The following is a 22,618-nucleotide window of genomic DNA, read 5'->3' as shown; positions in this document are numbered from 1 at the left end:
GGTTGGTTCTTGTAGTCTTATACATCTGTTTCTGTCTAATGGTTGTTGGAGCACACATGTTTTATACTAGAAAAACGCTGGTTCAATAAATGCTTATTGACATCGTCCCCATCTTTTATTCTGTGCATCTCTCTGAGATGAAGTGACTACGATTGACTGAACAAAAGCTATGTCACAGTTTCCTCGATCCCTTAAGGATCAAAGGTTGTCATATTCAATAGCTAACAGAAACTATTCGATCCTTGCTAAATTTAGGGGGCTTATGGTGGCACTGCGAGCCAGCTGGTCTAAAGGCAGACATATCCTTTGGGGGTATCTAAAATCAATCTGGACACCAATTCCTTATTTTCTGTTGTCTAAATGTGCATATCCTATGTATCTGTAAGAACTACACAACACAATGTCCATTAGCCTGTAGGTGTTCTTTGTTTCCAGGCCTCCTCTGCTTGTTATAGTGACCATGTGGCTGGTGGACATTTTGTGTAGCCAGCCACTGTGTTTTTGCAATAGGCCTGCATTTATTCTTTGTTGTGTCCATGCATTCTTGCTGGTTGGTATTGTGACCATGTGGTCAATAGCCATTTTGTGTAGGCATCCATAGTGCTTTTGCCACTGTCTTCACTTTATTCCCAACGCCAATTTGCTCAGTATTGTTGTTGTTGATGACAACGTGGCACTGGCTGGCAGCCGTTTTGTTAGTCCAGCCAGTGTGGCCCTTTGCCATAGGCTTGCATGGATGGCTGAGCAATGAGTTAGTAGTTTAATAAATGATATGCTTAAGGATAATTTCACTTATTTATACTTTTTTTATTTACTTTTTTTATTTTTGTTTTTTTATGTAATTCTTTGTTTTATTTTTTACATTTTATTTTTAAAAACACATGTTGTTGATTTTACGTTTAAAATAAAATGCATTACATTTTTTTATTTAATTGTTTTTTAATTTGTAAAAAAAAAAATTGTCACCATTTTCATAAGATCAGGTATCAATGAATCAACCCCATGTCTGCTATAGGTGTACAACAGCATTCGTTTTCTAGGGATTATTTCATTGTTATTTTTCAGCTGCACGTCCCAGAGTGCCACATCACATGTGAAATACATAAAGCAAACAGTTACATCTGTATTTTATTCTTGTTGTTTTTTCTTATCCTTCCTCAGTGTACACCATGAAAGTTTATGTAGGTGTAGTTTTGCGAATGGATACACTGTATTATTAATTATTTATAATAACTTAAGTAACCAGTGACCACACTAAATGAAACTGTTTGTTTGTACTACTATTTGAACTGTAACAATGTCATGCTTCACTGATGTTCTTCTTGCTTGTTTACTTTTAGGTGCACAAGAGACAACTTCATGCATAGTACTGCCAGACAGAAGGCCTGTGCATGATGTAACACCACACATCACAGACAACTCTTCAACTTGTGAAGCTAAGTGCCACTGCCAATTGACCGCTTCAAGATGGCCTCAAAGAAAGGTTCTATCAATAAAGTGGCCAGTGATAAGAAGCAGGAGCTTACCACCACTAGTATGTTGACCCAAACATTTTTCAGGTAAAAAAAACTGTGCCTGCCGCACTGCCCTCTGGGGAGCATGCTGGAGCAGTACCCCTGCATCAGAAGACGTACCCCAGCCCATACCTGTCACATAGGCAGCCAGTCTAATTACGGGAACGTCAGTGAGCAGTGAATTTAAAATTTACATGTCTCTTTCAAAAAGTGGTACCCAATCACTTCAGTCTCTGCATGCATTTAGAGGTGGCACCCAGGTACAGTGTGTTCCCATAGACCAGATGCGATGTCACCAGGGCATGCACCATGGTTTTCCTGGCTGCAGTAGGCAGCACATTCAGGGTTTTCCAGAGGCCACGAAGGACTCCAAAACAGGTGCCTGCCACTCGCCTGGTGTGTTGCTCAAAAGAGAGCTTGGTGTCCAGCCATATTCCAAAGTTTTTACCCTTTTCTCAGGGCGTGCGGGTGGGTCCTAAGGTCTGGGGCCACCATGCCGATGACCACACTGATGAAGCTTTCCCTGTCACAAGCACATTGGTCTTATTGCCATTCAATTTCAGGCAGGGTTTTGCCATCCAAGATGCCAGTTCTTGCAGGCAAGATACAAAATTGAAGGCTGCCGTGTCCTGTGCCTGTGTAAGGGAAACCACCAGTTGTGTATCATCGGCATAGGACACAAAAATGATCCCAAATTTGTCAGTAATCTCCGGTAAAGGAGTAACGTAGAGAATAAACAGGGTCGGACTCAGGGTAGACCCTTAGGCACCCCCTGTTTCAGCTTGATATCTTGGGAGTAGTGGGATCCCTGCACGACCTAAAAGCTCAGACAAGAAGGATTCCATCCCTTTCAAGGCACTGCCTGTCACACCTCCTTTCCTAAGATAATGCAGCAGGGTATGGTAGGCAACAGTGTCAAAGGCTGCACTTAAATCTAATATGTTTAAGGCCGCAGTCTGCCCCGCGTCTACATATTTCCGAATGATCTCTATTGAAAAGAGCAGAGCCGATTCAGTAGAATAAAGGGCCCGAAAACCGGACTGGGTAGGGTGAAGAAGATTATGTTGCAGATATGTGCCGTCAGTTGGATGTATGACGTTACAACGCATACTTTTACTCCGCATACCATTACGACACGGTATTTACAACGCATACCGTTACAACGCATAGCGCTTTGGGGTGCTGGATAGTGGTAAGTATAATTTACTATTCTAACTCCAGTCCCCGTGGACCCTAGGGAAGGTGTTGGATAGTAAATTAAACTTACCTCTTATCCTAGAGCGCCCCCCAGCGCTATGCGTTGTAATGGTATGCGTTGTAATGCCTGCGTTGTAGTGGTAGCGCGTTGTAAAAAATGCGTTGTAACAGGTGCATACCCCGTCAGTTGGATATTTACTACTTTCTCAACAACTTTTGCGAAGTAGGGAGGCAAAGAGATGGGGGGCAAATTATCTAGTTGGTCCAGACTAATGTGGGGTTTATTTTGTAAATGGAGAACAACATTCTCTTTCCATCTTCTAGGCAAAGTTCCCGACGTAAAAGAGAGTTCCAAGAGATGTCTGATCCAGGGCTTGAGAGTCTCAATACTCCCTCTAAGCACCTTCGGGGAAGCAGGATCTCTGGGTGAGCCTCACTTATTGCTGATGGCTATCTTATTGAGACTCCCCAGAGGGGGCACGATACATTTATCGGGGCGTTCTGTCTCCAAAATGTGGACCGATTCAACCGTAGCCCCGTAGACATCTCGTGCAGAGACTGGAAAGGTGGAGTAAATACTCTCAACCTTCTCCGCAAAAAAGTCAGCCACACGATTACATGACTCTTCTGAACCTATTACAGGTGCTGCAATTTTCTCTAGGGGGATATCTCTTTACAGACCCTAAACAGTTTTTTCGCTGAGTTCTCAACTCTCTCAATCCTTTCCTGGTAATGGGTTGCCCTAGCCTTTCTGATGAGTGCATAATAGCTCTTAAGTCTTGCTTTATATTTGCCCTTCACCTGGACTGAAAAATCTTTCCTCCACCTCCTTTCTAGGCGTTTACATGCTGATTTGGCCATTCTCAAATCAAGGTCATACCGGGGGGGGAGCTGATTTTTGTCTTCTTCCCGGCATTTTTAATGACCAGAGGGCGGTGCTATCTAATGCATCCATGATGCGCCAATCCAAGGCTTCACAAGCAGAATCAGCATCCAAGAAAAGGAGGGTTAGTCCACCATTTTATTCTCCAAGCTCCCCTTCTGAAGATCTTCGAACCACTTGGATCCCGCTTCAGTGTGGGAGTGAGACATGCCACAAAATGCTAAGGAAGAAGAAGGTTCCTCAAAGCCTTAGACTTATGGATGTAGAGGAGGAGGAAGATGACAGCCAGTCATCATGTACGTTACCCCAGCCCCAGTGGAGACTGATATTGCCCATCCCAACCTGCTGTGATGGATGTGGTACCACAGATACCATCACCACCATCGCCAGCTACCATATTTGAAAAATCCTGGCAGTGACCTAAGTCCACAACCCCCTCAGTAGAAGTAGGTAATGCGGAGAGGCAAATGTCAAAATGCCAACCTACCGACATTGGCAGTGGCACCAGTGTCAGAAAGTGGACCTCCTCAGTTTGGGACTTCCTTACAGTTAGCAAGAAGGAGCAGAACATTGCTATATGCTCCATTTATGGAGCAAGTGTTAGTCTGGGCAAGCTTGGTACAAACTATGATACAGCAGACCAAAAAACCCATTTGAGGAAACACCACACAATCCGGTGGGAGGGGCACCTTAGTGACCAAACAACTGCAAGTGGTGTTGGTAAAGGGGTTGAAAAGCTGAGCAGGGAATCTGATCTGATTACGGTGGAAGGAGAAGAAGAAGAAGACTTTTTCGTTATGCTAAGCAACCCTGTCCCCAGCGGCAGTATCGCCTACATCAGCAACATCACATTTGCACACAGACTCAGGTCAAGACATCAAGGCAAGCGAGTACAGTGACTGCCCCGCTAAGATGCAAATTGAGCCTCTCTGAACACAAGAAGTCCCCTGCATCAGTGGCACCGGAAAAGGAAAAACTCCAGGCTACTAATCCACCATGTTTAAGCAGGAGGGGCAGTATGAAGGCAACCACCTAACAGCAAGCTTGTACAACACAAAGCTGGCTTCAATTTTAGCACGTAACCTCCTCTCTCTTTCTTTTGTAGAAAGGTAGGGTTTCTAGAATTGGGGGCAGGCATCTGCCCACAATGGAAGGTTCCCAGACGGTCCTATTCTGCCAGAGTTGCTGTTCCAGTGTTACATCACAATGTGCTGGGATTGCTTGGACACACTATCATGCTGATGACAGACATGCAGACCAGTTGCCAAGCCACTGATTACATGTGCATCACTACACACTGGATCTCTTTAGTGGGGGTTAGAGAAAAGATATCTGCTCAAAGGCTCAAAAACACATGCCCCCAGGTGGGAGATTCAAAACTTGAGAAAGACCCAAAACGTTGCAGTGGCCCGCAACTGCGGTGCCGCTGTGAAGCAAATGAAGAACGGGCATCACTGTGCTTAGGGACCCCACTCATGGGCCCTCACAGCCAAATTGCCCCGCCGTGCTGTCGCCAGCAAAGGTGGTGCGACTCTGAAGGCATGAAGGCACTAAGTGCCTCGGGAGCATTACAAGGGCTCCAGGCACCAACAGTGTGCATCGGGGAGCTCCACTTAACCAGTGCTCTCCGGGTGCCAATCGCGGCACTGGCCAGGCTCAAAGGCAGCCCCCCCACTCACCCGAAGCACTGCAGGACTCTGCCATCTCCTTCTCCGGTGCCGGTCACAGGACTCCGCAACCTGCGGTCTCTTCCTGGAATGGAGCTTGTCCAGCTCTGCAATATGCCTTGCGCTCCTCTCGCTGCAACTGCTACACTTCCGCTGCACGTGGGGCTTTCTCCAAAGCACAGGAGCACTGCTCTCTACCTGGCCACAACTTCCCGACACCGCCCAAGATCAGGATTATGCCTGTCTTCCTTCTTGGGCGGCAGCTCTGGTTCCTTTTTTGTGGCGGCAATGCAGGGTATGCTCCCGCTAATCAAATAAATTCAGTAGCAGGGTTGGGTCCCTCTAAAAGCATATAAACGCAGGGTGGGCTCCCGCTAACAGAATAAAGTGCCAATGGGGTGGGCACTCGCAACAACCACAAAATGCGGGGTGGGCCCTGCCGCACTTCCTGGCTGAATGCGTGGTAGGCACTCGCAAATGAGGCAAAAAGATGCAGCATAAACATGGGGTTGGATCCCGCTTCTCAAGAACACGGAATAGCGGTGTGGGCTCCCGCATTTGAAGGGAACTCGGGGGAATCCCTACACCGGGGTTCCTTTCAGAAATCTTGGCAGCAGCACACTGCAGACTCCAGATCCTCTCTCCTGGCAATTAGAAATCAGAGCGCTCACGAGGAGCTAGGCCATAAAATTCCTTAAAATAAAAGCAGGCCAAAAAAATAAAGGATCCTTGGTGCTGGGGGACCACAGTACAGTACAGCCAGGCAGGCCAGCACGCAAGGACCCCCAGCAGTCAATAGCTGGGTCCTGTGGCAGTTCCTCCTGGCAGAGTGTCCCCCCAATGTAAGCAGAAGCACAACATCTTCATGGGGTCAAAACCTCTTCATTTATAGGACATTTCCTTTGTCTGAAAGCACAGGGCTGGGGAAACCAGATGCAACTGGTTTGGGAGCACTCTGTTTACCAGGCTTCTCTTTCCTATTGTTAGGTGGGGGCTCGTCATCAGACACACCACAGGGGGGCGGAGCCAGCATTCACTAGGGCAGGTACACTCCCATTCAGTGACCAGGGACTTCCTCTCCCACTACTCAAAGTGTAGATGTCCCATTCAGCTTAGCGCTGACTCACCCTGGCTCTCCTTGAGCCACCCACACCTCACCAGCCCCTGTCACTCAAAAGCCAGACATGGAATTCACATCAGGAAGGCAGACACATAGCACACAGAAATTTCAACTTCTAAAAGTGTTATTTCTAAAATAACCACAATAAATCTGTGAACACCATTGCACAGCATTTATTAATACCATTTCACACATACCAGACGTGACCAAGCTGCGCCTCTCATATCAGGATTAACCACTCACACACATTTCATCAGGGGATCCCCTATGCATTTCTATGGGAGGGCAGGCTAATCTCACTAAATGTAACACAGAACGCACACACTTTACACTGGGCCACAGTGCTAAAGTGCCCAGAGGCCTAAAACCACTACCACCACACAGTGAAAATGCTAGGAGACAGGCAAAAAGTTTAGGGGTGAACCTGCCAAAGGGGCCAAGACCAACAATGAGTCTGAAATATACGCAGATGTGGAGGGAAATAAAATGCATATTAGTTGGTGAAAAGTCTAATTCTTCACTTACCTGTTAATGTGAGGGTGCAAAGAGATATTGTAAGAAAGAAAGGACCCTGCCGTGGATAGAAGGGCCCTAGATTAGGGTCCCGATTACTTAAAATACCTTTATGGACCAGAGAGCAATGCCAAGTTAGACAATTACAACATTTGTATACAGTCAATTTTTCTCTTAATTTTTTCCTTTTTTATCATTTAGTTCACACAATAGTGTAGTTAATTAAATCTTTTGTACAGAGACAGATTAATCATACAAAATAACAATTCATAAAAAAAATCATAATTCACTGTGAAGTCCCACACATAACCACACATACCTCATCAATCCTCAATCAAGACCCAGTCATACAACATCAGTCATATTTCATTGCTCTAGTTAAAAACCAAATCATGGTACACAAATGCCTGAAAAGAAGGTCAGGTGGAAATACACTTTAAATACAGGGGGGGCTAGATCAGGTGGAGGAAAGGCCGATCCAACAGATGACAAAGGATCACTGTCTTCAACACTATAGACGCCTACGCGCGTTTCGGTGAAGCAGCCAGGTCAGGCCACACCTTCATCAGGGCCAGTGGGTACCGTGGGAAGGGGGACGACACTGTGATAGAGAAAACGTTTTTTTAGGTTGTGCATATATACATTTAGTAGGATAACAAAAAGAAATACAAAAAACAGTTAATCTTAGTGTGATAATTATTTTATATTAATTTATTTCTTAAAAGATTCACACATTTTGAAAAGGCATTGTGCATCCTGGTCCATATGGGTTTCCATATATATTCATCGTTATTACCATCGGGTTGAAAAACCTCTTAAGGTTCACAGGGATTAGGGGGTTCCTCCATTAGGTTCTATCTGTTCATCCAGCTCACATTCATTCATCTCTCTTATTATACATCTGGTTTCATTCACTTCGTTAGATTAGTTAGATTTTGCAGGTAGGGTACCCCTCTATATATACACCTAAAAAGGGAGCACATTCTTTCTTGTTCTATCCCCTTCTTGATAAAGAGGGGGCATAAGTGGGTATTCTCCAGATCAATCTTATGATCTTACTTGCTTCTAATCTATAGCTTCCTGGTAGTGTCACGGAGCTTACCTCAGAAAAAAGGGGTCTTGATCTTGATACCAAGAGGTGCGGTGTTATGTAGGTTAGGATTCACTACACTTCTTAGTCACTTAGGATCATTTATAGGTAGGTCCCGAGGGGCTTTAGGTTGTTCTTCCACAGGTCGAATACACTCCTAAGATGAGGAAACGATCCCATCAACAAGTACATTTAGCAAAAAACATCACCAATCGGGGATTGTGTCATCCAAACATTACATCTGTGCCACAATTGTTGATCACCGGTACAAACAATTACTGTCGATTTTTAATCATTTTGTTTTTAGTTGTGGATGTTGCAAACTACATAACATTGATTTCTAAGCAGCTAGTGAGTTAGAAAAAGAACGGCCTGGAATTAGAGGCCCACTTCTTCAGGGCAAAAGATCTGTGGTGCAGCCTTTAACTTCAGAGCCTGAGGGCAGTGCTGTTGGCTCATAGCAGCCAAAACCAACAACAAGCACATCAGCAACAACAGGAACAGGAGGATCAGCCCCAAAAGCTGCTTATAATTGCTTTTTACTGGCAGGGTTCAGGTCCAATTCAGATGCAAAAGCAAAAGATGTCGAGAAAGGTGAAGCACCAATGATTATTGAGGGGATAGTCCAGGCCTATATGGATGTCCGCTCTGGATATCTGGATTGCTGAGCAAGCCAGTGAGTTATAAAAATAACAGCTGGGAATTAGAGACCCACTCCTTCACCTTAGTTCTGCGGTGCACCCTTTAACTTCACAGCATGATGACTATTGAACGGATGGTCCTGGCCTATCTGGATGATCCAACAGAGGTCTATCTTGATCACAACCCATTGGTGAATTGGTATGGGAAGAGGCGCAAATGGCCAGTGCCCAGCAGGCTGACAATAAATTATCTGGCTTGCCCAGTAGCTAGTGTCTCTAATGAGTGTGTTTTCAGCACTGATGGTGCAGTTGTCACAGTGAGAAGGAACCATCTTCTGCCACAAATTGCGGAGAGATTAACTATGATCAAATGAATCAGCACTTTATACCACCAAATTACTCTATACCTGAAGCACAGCAAGAGGAAGACGAGGGTGATTGGTCCGACTCAGGTCAAGGAAGTAGTGTGTTGGCTGACCTACTTCTAGGTGAACCGCCTGAGTTTGAGGACAAACACTACTTCCCTGACTACTAGGCCTGAGCCACCATGGAACTAAACTGTTTTGATGAGAAAAAACAACAAAAAAACAAATTAGGATATAGCTAGGTGGAACATTAGTTTATTTTATTTGTTTGTTTGTGTCTGGCTGACAAATACAGGCCCACCATCTTACACACATTTGATTTGCTGGATTGAAGTTGCAACAGTGAGTGCTAAAGAAGCCCCCCCACTCATTTCCCTCAAGGACATTGGAGATACAGACTTGTGCCTGCCTCCATCCCGTGCCTATTTTTCCTTTCCTACTGTATTCCCCTAACAGGATTGCCCCCACATTATTTGCTTTACAGAACTGGCCAATGTCTGTTTCAAGAAACAATGAGTCAGCAATATACCACGGTGACTTCACCTGAATTAGAAGAACATGTAAATGACATACTTTGCTTACTGAGTGATTGTTGTTTGTGAGTGTGTTGATATGATTATTGTGGTCGCAGGCAGACTGAGGCAGTGACATTTTGTTTATCTGTAAGTATTAAGCTTGATTGTGTATGTGATGATTTACAATGTTGATCCTAAAGACTGGTGTTCATATTTTTCCTGAAGGTGATTTTTCCTTCCCCTTTGACACTGAGGGGCATATTTACAAGAGTTGATCACCACAGGAACATGACCTTTTATAATGTTCCTGTGGCTAAAACCCTTTGTCTTATTTACAAGGCGGCGCTAAGACTTAACGCTGCCTTGTGTATAAGGCAGCGCTTAGACTCAAAGTGCCTGGCAATGGGTGTTGTGATGGGCATTCCTCTGAGATACCCATTGCTTGTTGATGCTACCCCCTATTTACAAGGGTGGCATAAATATGGGGCAGTGTTAAAATTAAGACTAAAGAAACCCTGATGTTAACATGGCTAAATGAGGAGAAATTAATAATTCATCCTAGTTTTTGCTGTTTCTATGTGTGCTGCACTGTGCAGCACACAGAGAAATGGCAAATCACCATGCAGGATTGTTTATGTGCAGGAAGGTGTCTCTTCCCGCACATAAACAATCATTAAAAAAAGTATGATTTGCAACTTCTATGTGTGCTGCACAATGCAGCACACATAGGAGTTGCAAATCACCATTAGTTATTGTTTATGTGCCGGAAGAGACACCTTCTTGCACATAAACAATCATTCCTGCAACGCAGGCACCCTTGCACTATGGTGTCAAGAGAACAACCAAATTGCACAAGCACCCTCTTCAAAGTCCATTCTCAGAGAACATTACTGTAGGATAGTGGTATTTTTTCCAAGGTTATTACACCAACATCAACCAATGGTTCAATAGGAGTTTCAAAGTATGGATCCAAAACCAAATCTTGTGCTTCAAGTTCTTTATTAGTCAAACATGTTAAAAGTTTCCCAGCTTTACACTGCCGACACGTGTTTCGCTATCTCCAGGGCTTTTTCAAGGCTATCTTAGTTAGTCTATACTGGTCTGACGTCGGAGAGGTCTATGATTCGAAAGGATAAAGGTATGAAGCGTCGATATGTAAGAATCCTATTGGGTGTCTTGATCACAGCGAGCTATTCCAGATGTGGGTTCCATCTATGTAACTTCATGATATTAGGCCCCTCGTTGAGTGTTGTAAAAACATAAGGACATTAGTGGAAGTATGTCTTGGTAAGGTGGGGCGACTCGCTGCGTGGAGATAAGTCTTATCTTACTGGGGTAAAGATTCTTGAAGACCTTGATAAGTCTTCTGTTCGTTTTCATCGGCGCCGAATCTCCACTGCAAGGCACTATGGTGCAAGGGTGCCTGCATTGGTGCAAGTCAGCTGAATTTAGTATCAGAGCTAGGGAAAGGGCAGGGGTGCTCCTTATCATTCTAAATGTGGTGCATTACTACTTTTTCAGAATGTCAGAGCGCGACATTAGCAATTTTGGCTTAATGCTGCGCTCCACCAATGTCTTGTAAATATGCCGCTTAGTGAGTTTTTTTGGCTGGGTCCACTCCACACTGCTTTATTTTCTGCTTCACAGTCCTCAAACACCCGACTGGTACCTTTAGCTAACAAACACATATCTGGTCTACACAAAAAATGATTCAATGTTTCTCTTGTTGTGCATTAACACACATCATTGTACTACATGTTGATCTATCGCATTTGGGTCAGGACTCAGTCGGTATGGAGTTGGACACCTTACTCGGAGTCAGGAGGATGATGGATGGACTCAGGGCATGACTACTTCAAGAACTGAAACCAGAAGAAGGAAGTTATAAACTTCACTGAAACCAACTGATTTGGTGATGACTTTAATGTGGCCTACCCAACTCTGTGCAGTGTTGGTGAGAGAAGTTCATTGATTTTACTTGATTTGGAAAATGCAATGAAGGTGTGTGTGTACTCAGTGCTGTCCATGTGCAACTATGTTTGGCCTAAAATGAACGTGGGTCCCTTGCTCCCTTTGCCACTGGTTTCAAGCCAGCCTGGCTGATGAGGGCTGTTAGCACAAAACCGATCTCAGGATGCTTGTTTCCGGTCCAGGGAAGACATAGCTTGGCAGTTTGGGCTGGACTGTTCCCATGAGGCACAGGGTTAAGACTGATTTGCATATAGCTGTATCTGTACTGGGGTGGCGAAGCGAGCTAAAGAACAATGATGGGTTGAACCCGGATTTGTGACTGCGGGTGAGTGTCTGAAAAGTTTCAATGGTCCGTCTATCACCTCCTTGTGTTTGCTTGGTCGGGTGGGGGGCTAGTTGTTGTAGGTGACTGGAGACAGACGTGGTCATAATGATCATCATAATATGCACATGCTGTTAGGCTACATATTATTAATATGATTTGTGATGGTGAATTGATGATCATGACAGTGGGGAGTTTGATCAGCCTGATAGTTACATGCGGCCACTTTTGTGTGGTTGTTGGTTGTTGCAAAATTTATCACACATCAGTCATAAAGCAAATGATTGCAAAAAGGACTATACATCTCTTCTCTCTTGCGCTGCCTCTGAGTCTTCTCGGCACGCTCCTTATGACGTTTACCTTCTATCCTTTTTCTTGTTTCTACAAAATCATTTTTATTTTACAAAGAACAGGAATTATTTTACCCTGCACCAACCTGGAAAAGCACTCATACCTCACCGGACAACATCAGCCAGTCACCCAAGATTGACGAATTTAGATGCGAACTCCCATTGTTTTCTTTTAATGATCATCAGAACTGTGTGTGTTGTTTGCTTCACTCGTGCATAATTTTTAATGCATTCACTATTTTTCAAAACTAGGTAACAGAACTTTTAGATATAGTGTAACGGGTCTCTCTGAGGGCAGACTAACTGTTTGGTTTGTATTGCATTTAAGTTACCTCTACTCATTCCTTCGTTTCCTTTTCCTCCCATAGCAAGTTTATGATGGTTGGAGTCATTGCCCAGATAGTTTTGTCTTTTTCACAGCTTTCCCAAAATCCCTTTTCCCATCCATTCATCACACCCCTAACCCTCTTTTACCCAGGCTGGGTGATTTATTGAAGTGTGACTTAAAAATGTAAACCATTAATTGATCACACACTTGGTGGGGTGGATGTGGTGAGAGCAACACTAATTCAGAGCCAGATCTTCAGTTTTCCTCTTATTACTGAAACAATAGTCCACACTGATCAATTTACATTTACCCACCGAAGCATAAAAGTGATCAATATGTTCTTAGTTATAGAAGAACATCATTTGTCAGTATCAATATTAAGGCATTGTGTGTTGTGTAACCCTGTCCACTCTAGACTTTAAGTCCTCTCAATGAATCACAGTTTGAGACTAAGAGTAACTTTTGTTTTCTCAAAAAGAAATACTACTTTATCATTGCTCTGACTAATTTAGTATTGTTTCTTGTTTGTTATTCTGCATCAGGTATTCTTTGTTGAGTATTAGTCTGGTCTCAGATGTTTGTAAAGCTGTGATATAATAATAATATATAACCCACTAACTCAGATTTTGAAATTTCCATTTAGTTGACTACGATGAGTAATCCTTCTATTGGAGTTCACTTACGTGTAAGTGGAACCTGACGTCTGATCGTTTCACTGTTGTTAGTTTGCTAACCTAATAATACTACCAGCACCATAGCATCTTTGGAAACACTGCAGACCTTGATTCTTTTATTCGGTAAGAGAACTAAGGTTTGTTGTTTTACAGAGTTGTTGTAGGCATGGCAATGGCAATGGCATGGCAATGGCAACCCCCCTCCATTAGTGGTCAATATACAGTTGCAGACTGCAGAGACTAGGAGACATACCTTATTGTTGTCCCACTATCAGTACATTTTTAAAATAGGTTGCACCAAAAGGCAGCATTTAAAAGTTACAAAATAATGAAAACCTAGATTAGAGGCATAAATAAAGAAACTTAAATTAGTTAAATATTTATAAATGAGCTCTAATAAAAAAACACCCCTTCCACGCAACTCCGAAAACCAAGGCCCACTCCTTTTCCCAAGCAACTGAAATTTCTCTGTCCCCAACCATTGTCTCTGAAAAAGCCCAAACTGAACGAAACCCTGATCCTAACTCCCACATCCCCACCCTACCCATCCGCTTTAACAAACACCCACCAAAATAAAATGTCAACAGGGGAAGAGGTAACTAGACACGGCACAGGAGCTCTTCTAGGTGCCTGCCCATTCTTCTCTGCAGGGCCTCAATGCATGCCAACCTTGACAGGAAGATACTCAGTAGGGTGCTGTCAAAGACGGGGCAGCAGTGTGTGGTGATGGCTGGTGCTGGTGGGCAGCTACCGGCAAACTACAGCACTGCAGCATGGATGTTGTTGTCGTTGGGAAGCCCAAGGTGCTGGGGCTTGGCAAGGACCCTGGACCACTGCCTCATCCTCCTCTTGGCCCACTATCCACTGGTATTTAGCAACTATTTCCTCCAGCGTCCGCTACTGTATCCAGGCTGCTGCATCCTGCTGCATGGTCCCTCGTGGCCAGTAGCAGCTAGAAAAAAAATAAGACAAATTGTAATCATTGCTCTGTCACTCTGTGCCACAGACGTGTTTAAAATTATGTAGGGGTTGGTTCCCTGATAAAATATCGATGACAAAAACATTGATTTTAAAAATATAAAAACATATATAAAATACAAAAATATCAACTCCCATACCTACGCAGGTAAGTATAAAAATATCAAATACACATTTTCAATGTAAAGAATATAGACTTAAAAAATATATATTATATATATATATATATATATATATATATATATATATATATACATATATATATATATATATATATATATATATATATATATATCTCACTCCCAGGCTCACTTCCACACAGGAACCACTCGGACACTTCAGGTGCTGTTGAAATATTTATTCAGGAAGGGAAAAGCGACGCGTTTTCGGGGATTAGCCCTTGATCACGCTCGTGTATACTACTGTCCACCATGTTTAAATACCTTACGTGAAAAAAACACAATAAGCACCTCATGTGACTAACAGAGGCAACAGTGGCGGCCATCTTGTAAAGTGCAAAATTGCATATGAAAAATACAATTCGATCGATATACATGCAGTTTCTTAATAACTGCCACATAGTTCATGATTGATTGCACATATGAAACTAAAATATATTCTTATAAAATAATATCATGTTTTCATTCCGTTCATTAATAGAACTTGCAAAGCTTATTATCGGGTCATTACAAAATGTGTATCATGGATTCCTGCGATATTATCGCGGACTTTATACCGCTTCATATGTTGTTTCGATTGTATGTCTTTGTTGAGATACACGCAGTTCTTAGTCATGCCCAAGTGGGCGGAATTGTCGTTGGAGTAGAGCCCAAGTGGGCAAATATGTATCATTCAACCCTGTAATTTACAATCCATATATGCAGGTTCATTCAATAAAAGTTCATTTTGTGCAATTCATTATATCATCTCACGCCCGTCAGTTGCCAAGTGCTCAAAACCTCTAGAATAAAAACATGATTAAAATTACATTCAGCAAAAACTGTATACAGATAACAAACATATTATTCATGTAAATGAATTGCCAATTCTTCGCTGATATTCAAACCTTTGGGGGGCAAGACTTTCCAAATCAATAACATATTTTGACTCTAGCTGACGTAGGGAGAGTTCACGATTCCCCCCTCTGACTCCCAAATAGACACAGTCTATCACCACCATTTGCACCTGATTTTCATCGCTGAGATGGTTTTCAGCGAAATGACGAGATACTGGATACTGGCTATTCTTGTTTTTAATAGCCCGTAGGTGTTCTAAAACGCGTTTCTTTGCTTTGTGTTTGGTACTACCAATGTACCATTTCTGACATGGGCATATCAAAACATATACACAGTATGCGGTATTGCATGTGAGACTTTTTCTGATTGTAAATTCCCTGTTAGAATTGGGTACTTTCAAAGTATCACAGTGTTTGCTAATTCTACAGGCTTTGCATTTTTTACAGCATTTAAAGCCAACTGGCCTCGAAGTATCATTAACCGTCAAAGATCGGACATGGTTGTGGCTCAGTTCGTCCCTCAGTGATCTACTTTTCTTAAATGCAATTTGTGGGTTACTGCTTAGATTCTTACTGAGGTGGCTGTCAGTCAATAACACATGCCAGTGTTTTTTAAAGAACTTGTCGCAAAGCATTAGCCTGTCCGGAAAACGTGGTGATAAATCTGATGCAGTCATCTTCTTTGTTCTGCAATTTGGGGTAAAGTAGGTCATTCCTAGTTTTCAGTTCGACCCTTTCTACAGGTTCTTTGATGACCTTCTTGCTGTATCCTCTTTCAAGGAACCTTTGACACATGGTCAACATGTTTCGGCTCTCAAGCCTTGATCACGTGATCAAGGCTTGAGAGCCGAAACTTGTTGTTAGAGGAATAAACCCTGTATTTGTTCATCTTACCTGGTGTGGATTATTGGATGTCGAGAGCGTACGTTACTTGGACTTTGTTGTGCGTATATATATATATATATATATATATATATATATATATATATATATATATATATATATATATATATATATATATATATATATATATATATATATATATATATATATATATATATATATATATATATATATATGTATATATACATATTTATAATATATATATATATATTACATATTAATAATAATTAAAAAAAATCAAAATTACATTAAATATACATATTAACAAAATATAACAAATAATTGTAATTTAAAAAATAAACATAATAATGTATACATATATGTATTTACTTAAAATATTTAATAAACTATTATCTTTAATGTATTTTAAAACTATACAATTATACATAAATATATATTTATATATGTCAATAACTTAAAATATAAATACATTCTACAATATTTCAAAACATTAAGCTATTAAAAAATATTTAAACTTTAATTTCACCATAAAATTAGTGCTACAGTAGGAAAAGAACTGGATAGCAAAATGATTAAATGTACTATTCACAGTTCAGTGTGAGCAACAGTAGGGAAAGCGTTGGATAGCAGAGGGCAAAAATTACTACTGCCACTACAAAGAATGCAACAATAGGGAAAGTATTGGATAGCGAAGGAGTAACAATTACTATTTCCAATCCAAAGTGGTGCAACAGTGGGGAAAGTGTTGGATACCTGAGGGGAAAAAATTACTATTCCCACTCCAGTCAATGCAACAGTAGGGAAAGTGTTGGATAGCGGAGAGCTAAAAATTACTATTTCCACTCCAGTGAGAGCAACAGTAGGGAAAGTGTTGGATAGCGGAGGGGAAAAAATAACTTTTCTCACTCTAGTGAGCAACAGTAAGGAAAGTGTTGGATAGCGGCGGGGAAAAAAATACTACTTCCACTCCAGTGTGTGCCATAGCAGGGAATGTGTTGGATAGCGGAGGGGTAAAAATTACTATTCCCACTCCAGTGAGAGCAACAATAGGGAAAATGTTGGCTAATGGAGGGTAAAAAATTACTATTCCGAGTGCAGTGAGTGCAACAGTAGCGAAAATGTTGGATAGCGGAGGTTTAAAAATTACTATTCCCACTCCAGTCATTGCAACAGTAGGGAAAGTGTTGCATAGTGAACAGACAGAAATTACTATTCAAACTCAATCAGTTAAAACAAAAATAAAAAACATTACAAATTATAGAAAACCATCAAAAAATAAACAATATTTAGACATATTACAATATTAATTACATATAAAAAACACTACAAATAATATAAAATATTAAATATTAAATACATTTATAAAATAAAATTATTTTAAACTAGGAAATATTTACAACCAAATACATTAAGTAATACATAAATGTCTTTATTGTATTGCTTACCCCATAACACCACACCAATAACAAAACACTTCAATATTTCAAATACATTGTTTAACATAATTTATAATGAATTTAAAAATTATTAATAAAAACAAATAAACATTAATTGACTACAGACACTTTAACACTATGATATCCACAACACACACCTAAATTAAACTCTAAAATAATAAAACACAATTAAAACGTATTTAAAAATTAAAACTATTACTATTAAAAACTGATAATAAAGTAATTAAAATGCATTTAATACCCACTCTTTACCCCTTTAACAATAAAACACAGACAAAAAATTATACAATTTCCCGAAATACTCATCAAATAATCAACATTAATTAACAACTATATTGGAAATAACTAAATACAAATTACTTCCACCCTTTACTCCTATAAACACCAAAACAAACACCTACAATTAATTACAGAACTACCATAATTAATTACCAATTATTTAATTAAAATCAATTAACATCCAATTATTAATTCACGATTAAAAATAAATTACTTCCCACCCTTAACAACTATAAACAACGCACAACACACACAGATACAATTAATTACACAATTACCATAATTAATTGTCAATTCATTAATTGAAATTAATTAAAAACAATTATTAATGAATGATTAATTAGTTACTTTACACATTTAACACTATAACATATCAATGAAACAAATATTATTAAATAAAAAATAATCAATACATGTAATATAATTACATTGCTACCCACCCAATTTCCCCATAAACCCACAACCTGCTACAGAACTAAGAAACAAAATTCAAATTAAAAAAGAATTAATATCTACTAAAAATGTATCACATAAATTAAATTACAGACAATTCTTGTACAAAAAAACATACAACACATACATATAAAAATAAATACAAAAAAACATAAAATTGATAAACAATATTTTTAACAACTATATTTTTGCAAGCGATATTAAATACTTCGATATTTTTAACATTGATATTACTTACCTAAAATCTTTTATGACCCACGATATTTGCAAGTCAATATTTGTGCAAGTCGATATTTTTGTTTCAATATTCTGTCTCTGCACCGTAGTGATTGGCACAGTAGCAATATAATGATTGTCCCCTATGGCCATTTGATTAGATGAGATTAGCAGCACTGCCACCATTTCCCACTCTCATAATACTGAATGCAAATTTCAAAAGCTCTAACTGTCTGAAAGGAATTAAGGCAGAATAAATACAGCGACACACTAGTTTTAAAAAAGCTGCAATTTTTTTTCTATTGAAGGATTTCCTACTAAAGTGCGTAGATGGTTTGGTCTAGTTTTACCTGCAATACTTATTCTGTCTGGTATGATCAGATAACTTGAATTTTCTTTTAGCATCTCTAATGTGACCTTTTCATTTGCATATTTTCATAGGAGATCAGTCCACTACAAACTGGTCAAAGTGATCAGATCTTTGTCTCTGCAAGATTGTGAAGCTTGTTGGATCATTGGTCAAGGTATTTTGATTTTATCTTGAATAGCTGGTTATACAAGCAGTCAACAGAGATTGCTGAACAAGAGTCCTTGTGTTGCTATGTGCATGTTAATTTTATTATCACCTCATCGTCATCACCTCAGCCACGCAGGCAGTGGCGATCCGCCCAACATCCTTAACCGCCCGCCACCCATTTCCCCCCGCCATATTACTGTGGCGGGGGGACCACGGTGGACAGAAAGACCGTCCGCCGCTTTCCTGCCTGGTCAACGAGTTGACCGGGCAGAAAAGGGTTTCATATGGTATCCATATCAGGATGTGGGTGGGGAATGGCATGCGGGAATGTCTTGTCGGGGCCTGTTGCAGGCCACCAGGGACTCCGGGGTGTGTGGGGTGCACATGGGGGGTACCTATGGTACCCCCTTGCACTTTACTGTACACTGTACACCGCACGGTGCATGTCACGTTGTCCATTGAAGTGCGCAATGTGCATTTTTAGCATTGCGGCGGGCGGTGCTTTCTGCACATCTTCGGTTTAACTTTGTTTGACAGTGGTATAATAGTTTTAAGTTATCAATTAGGGTAGATATCTTTTGTTAAGGCATACTTTTCAACTATCCTACCAAGTTTAGATTACGCTAATAATTGTATGATTTACAATCTGTCCCCTTTACAGTGTTGAGCATCAACACAGATGTAATGCAGGCTTAGTTGGCTTCCTCCCTTGAACCACTATATTGTGAAAACATACTGCATCAACCATAAGGTATTTTCTATTCGTGAGTGGTTCCTCTTTCTCATACGGTTTGGCTATCAGCCTTCACAACATGAACATGGATCTAATTTTTGGGTTTCTTACTATTATCTCTTTTCTTTATATTTCTTTATCATTGTACTCTCTTTATGATCCGTGTATATTTTTCACAGGGGCCCAGTCTCCTTATCGACTTATTTTTCATTCAGAAGGTCTAACTATGTTAGAGTTTTTGTATAGAATGTATTTACTTGGTGATGGTAGGTGGTGTTAGAGATTAATAGTCACGCCTTCATTAGGCTTTTTTGGTAGGAATGTTTAGATTCAGATTTTAATACAGACTAGTTTTTAATTGTAACTGATTTGAATTATGACCATTGACCTCATGCTGTAAAAGAGGCAATTGTATATATATAGGACCGTGACTAGCATTGATTTTGGAATTTTGGTTGTTTGTATCTTGTTTAGGTCACTTTATGATCTTCATTCATTGCTCCTTGATGAAGGCTGCTAGCCGAAACGAGCGTAGGAACCACCAGAAATTTTAGCCATGACACAAATGTTGTTCTGACATAACAAATATGGTTTTCTGTCTTAATGTGTTTAGAAGACAATATGTGAACTGTGACAGCCATTACATTTTAGAAGTATTTATAAACAACCTTTTGATATTGACTAAATAAAAATGTGTTAAGTATGAATGGCTGTTCTTTTAATATCATATTGCCATCTATTTATTGGTATTGATTTGAATATATCATGCTGATTGTTTAGGGCCAGCTTTGTTATCTTTTAACTCCAAAATATGTTTTTCACAATTGCTCTATTTGCCCGATTTAGGATTTATATTTGGGGGTACCTCCATTTTCTTTACAAATGGTGCTTTCTGCACCGCCCTCCGCAATGTAAAAAATTCAGGATGCGCCTGCCACACTGGCGGGCGCATCCTAACGGCCCCCACGGGACCGCCACCCTTATGGCGGGTGGTCCCGTTTTACGTCGGTATCCCGCCCGCCATCCTAATGGGGCCCTTAGTTGGCAAATGCAATAGGGCCATCTTCCTCATCATAGTTGTAGCCATGCCGCCCAGTCATTAACTGCTGGAATACTATGATAATAATACATTCACAACAATCAGGGGTCCACCATGACCATGGCCACTCCCTCGTTTTACAGTACTGTTTAAGCATGAGCAACAAAAAGAGAGCCTTCTCAACAAAAATGCATAGAATACTTTAATTGGACATCCAATCTTTATAATAGAGTACCTGACCTAAAATGGGTTCTCGAAGTCTTACTGTACCACTAGTCTATAAGGGGAGAGGGAAATCTTACTGACAAAGCAAAAGAAAAAGAAAGTAGCAGACTAGTACAGATACTTTTGAAGTCAAGTACAGAATTCGCCGAGTTCCCGTGAAGCTAGATGGGGGGGGTAGAGCCTTCTCTCTTGCTGCTGCCAAACTCTTGCAATTCCCTTTCTTCCTCAATCTCTGGACTGGAAACCAATTCTCTCTTTTGTAAAGTCTTGAAGACCTGGCTTTTCGCAGTTTCAACTTTGTGAGCCTTGTACACAATCACACAATTGTCTGCTGACCTCTTTCCGTAGCACCTTGTCACACCTGGGCAAAGTTTGCACTTTACAAATCTAATATTCATTCATTCAAACTTGAAGTATAGAGAAAGTAAGTATTAAATAGGATAAATTAGGGATAAGAAGGATTTAAGACACAGATCAAAGTGGAGTTGGAAAATAGTTAATAGACTAAATGTGGAGTATTAAAAGAAGAATCAAGAGATAGCAAAAGAATAATAATATTACTTTGTACTTACTGGGTCCAGCATAGCCATCTGCACTTGTGGAGGTACCTCCAGCCCCCTCACCCACTGGCACCTCAGTTGTGGTACTAGCCGACGCCTTAATCCTCCTGCGACTGGATGTGGATGTTAGAAATAAGCAAATTAAAATTAAAGAAAGATTTGTGGTACAGTTAATCTCCCCCAATATATTTTGACTGGCTGAGGCAAATGCATTAACATGTGATTTAACTTTTATAAATCAGATCTCCTCTCCTACTACTATTGTGTAACCATTTCTTAATTTCCTAACCCTATTCCAAATTTCCTAACCCTAACCCTAATGATCTTTCCTTCTCATTTCATTCATCACCTCAGTCTGCATTTTCTTTCAATGCATTCATGCAGATGCATTCATAGTTACTAGTTACTGACTACGCATTACTGGGAAATCGCTTGGGGTTGGGACCTTATGAGCTTTAAAAAATAAAGGCACAGCGAAGTGGAAGATGAACGAGCTCCCTCACCAATACCAATAACTACCACTATCTCAGTGACAGGACAGAGGAGTGGCTGCATTACTTCTTAAATAAACAGTCCACGTGATTGCCAACGAGTAGGATTAGCTAGCTCTGCCAGGCACCATGATTATTAATATTTGAAACATAAATTTAACTTACCTGAATGTGATCAGCATGCTTGCTATTTGGGATCAAAATATTATCAAAGATAGAATACAACAAATAAATAAATATTACTAAATAAGTCCCACAACCGCCACGACCAGCAGGTTGAGCAGGTCCTGGTTCCTCTCCAGTATGTCCGCCCACCAGTACATCGGCTGTTGTTAGGTACACCAGACCCCAGAACAGCGACTCACAGCCGGGTGGACCTGCCCCCATCGTTGCTTCTTCTGCCAGAGGGTGTACTCGCTACCAGGCCTGCCGCCTGCTCTCCTTCGTGGTGGTGTGGCCTACCGCAAGGTAGGCTGCTGTTGCTGGTTGTGCTAGTGGTTCGGGGGGGGACTGGCACTGTCAAACCCCTGCTCTGCCACAGCGCTGAGTGGGGTCCAGGGAAGAGCAGGAAGTAGAACAAGCATTTACAATGCAATAGGTCTCTCATTCAAGCTAGTTTAAGCTATTGGCATTGGAAATAA

Source organism: Lissotriton vulgaris, chromosome 4_1 (assembly GCF_964263255.1).
Source record: "Lissotriton vulgaris chromosome 4_1, aLisVul1.2, whole genome shotgun sequence".
Taxonomy (NCBI): Eukaryota; Metazoa; Chordata; class Amphibia; order Caudata; family Salamandridae; genus Lissotriton; species Lissotriton vulgaris.
The sequence above is the reverse complement of the archived record's forward strand: the minus strand, read 5'-3'. Positions refer to the sequence as shown.